The following is a 2,799-nucleotide window of genomic DNA, read 5'->3' on the forward strand; positions in this document are numbered from 1 at the left end:
GGGGGGGGACTCTGAATCCGGCGCGTTGGCACCAACGACGTCGCGACCAACGGAGGGCGCCGCCGTGAGTGGGGGCTCATTGAATGGTGTAACGACTGTACACACACACACACACGAGTCGGTCATTACGAAGCGCGTAGGTGAAACGCCATGTGTGCCTACCTACGCTGGCGACTGGACAGCCCCCCAACCCTTTAAGCGGGTGACTAGGACATGGCGGAGGGAGAGCCGGCTGAAGCAAAACTGAATACCTGTTTGTTACCGAGGCCAGGCCCTGGCCAGGCACTGGCCACGCCGGGGGGAGGGAACACAGCCGCTTCTATTGCTATGAAACTATTCGTCAGATCGAATAACCCCCTTTTGCAAGTAGTGAACTTCCACTGTGCAACCAAAACGAAAGTAAACCTGCTTAGGCGGTCTCGCTTTGCTCGCTAATTATTGTATACTTTCTTTGTTGCAGCGCCCTATGTTTCCTGCTGCAGCTAGAAGAAGCGAGCAGTGGTTGATTGTCTGCTCTGCGCACTTCACTGTCAGGAAACCGTTGTGGCAGCAGATGATTACAAAGTGTTGCGAGTGGTTCCTCTTGACGTACCGCTGTATACACAACGTCAATTACGTCTGGGCATGGTCTATTGCTGCCGTCAAGATCCAATTCAATGAGAGAGCCGAGAAAGCGTATGAATATGGGTTACTTGATAGTGATCATTGTTAATACCTTAAAACACTCGAAATGATGCATAGAGCGAGACTGCGCTCCTTTTCGATACAAAGTTCGCTTGTTCTTGTAGATGCAGTTGTCAACTGCCGGGCCGATATGGCCGACAGTTCACCGACAGTTAAGTGTCACTGGGACCTCTTTCTTCACATAATTATTCGTATTTCTCTGTTGTAGGCTCTTCTCGTGCCGAAGCACTTCAATCTGATGTCGCTACTCCGCTCGACTCCGCTTCGTCCTGACGGAGTTACTCTGCCTTGCATGTCTGCGCTGTTGTCCGTTGTCCCGCTTTTCGAGTCGCGCCAGCTGCTTATTTTTCTGTCCACAAACCTTGAATTAGGGGGGATAAGGGTGGGATGAAGTGTGTTGTGTATCGTGGTGTGTGGTTGGTGTTGCACGTGCATGCTGCTGATCGGCTCTCCCAAGTGTTTTAAAGCGTTGTTGACGTTGCAGGTGGGGGGTCCTGGACATCGCCAGCGCTGACCGTCCGCTGCCCTCAGCCAGCCGATCCGGTATGTGGGTCGGATGTGGACATCGTGGAGAACAAGTTCTACGTGCTGGAAGACGTTGCAGACGGGGGTGTCGGCGAGCAGCTTGGACTGGTACTGACCGGCTGCTACTCGCTCAATGGCGTGGAGGCTGACGTGGGCAGTCATGAAGGACGCGAGGACGGCGAGGCCCTGGAGCAGCAACCCCAGGCCGGCGACGGCGACCAAGAAGCGGTCAAGGATGATAGTGGCTCTGAGGGCAAAGAGGAGCTGAATGGGGGGCAGCGGACAGTGCGGCGTGCCCAGAGCGGCAGAAAGACTTTTGAGTGTGGTGAATGCAAGAGGCGGTTTAGCCAAAAACATCACCTCGATAACCACGTCAGGACTCACACTGGGGAGAAACCATTTGAGTGCGACATTTGTAGAAAATGTTTCAGCATTCAAAGAAGTCGTGATCGCCACGTCTTGACGCACACTGGCGAGAAACCATTTGAATGTGCCGTTTGTAACATGCGTTTTCACAGGAAGGACATTCTTAGTGGCCATATCAGGACCCACACTGGCAAAAAAATATTTGAATGTGACGTGTGTAACATGCGATTCATTTCAAAATGGAGCTTTGTTTCCCACGCCAGGATCCACACTGGGGAGAAACCATATGGGTGTGACATATGTAAACATCGCTTTAGTGTCAAATCAAATCTCCATCGTCACCAGAAATCGCACCGTACTGGTGCGGACCTGTGATATTTGGTAAATGCAAGTAGCCAGTTAGTCTAACTTTCGCTTACGTGTGTTAATTTTGGTGTAGTTTCCTTGAAGTTTCACGTTTTATTTATGTAGAGCGAAGGCCGACACGACCGCCTCATACGTCATGTCGTTTTTGTGTTAGTTCCTATTTATGATGAAATAAAAATTTCGTAATCAAATTAAAACAACGCACGTCACTTTCCTTCATTACCAATTACACGCGGCACACATGGAATGAAGATGTTGTTAAACAATGGTTGTGCAATGCTATTTGGATGCATGGTCACGCTCGAGTATCGCTCGGTCTCCAGCAGAATGGTGAAGAGCGAGGGTGTATGGTGCATGCTGGTGACGGCTGACGCGTTGCTCTTGTTACAGACGGACTGAATTGACCTGCGCTCACCGCCCACTGTCCTGTGCATGCTGGTAGCGGCTGCCTTTTCTTTTCGGCCCTCCGAGGTGTTCTGACGCTTTGCTCTTGTTACAGACGGAGAGTCCGAGTACCGTGATAGCGACCGTGCTCTGCATCCTGGTGAAAGCTGGTTCTTCTTTCCGGCTCTCCGAATTGTCACGTCTAGTCAATGCAGGCCGAAGGCACTGTAACACTTACGACCTGACAGTGTCATCCGTCATTCCGTTTTGTTCAGTTTCACTGTATGGTTAAATTGTAGTTTCGAACTTAAAATAAATCCATGCACCTTCACTCCTAATAACACTGTGCACACATGTAGTTGAACAATATTTGTGCAACGCCTCTTGTATACACGGCATTATCCGCACACGGACTCTGGCAGGAACATGTACAGCGACCCTGCACGTGCATGCTGGTGATGGCTAGCTCTTCTT

Source organism: Frankliniella occidentalis, unplaced genomic scaffold, assembly GCF_000697945.3.
Source record: "Frankliniella occidentalis isolate FOCC.00 unplaced genomic scaffold, Focc_3.1 Scaffold2797, whole genome shotgun sequence".
NCBI classification, from domain to species: Eukaryota; Metazoa; Arthropoda; class Insecta; order Thysanoptera; family Thripidae; genus Frankliniella; species Frankliniella occidentalis.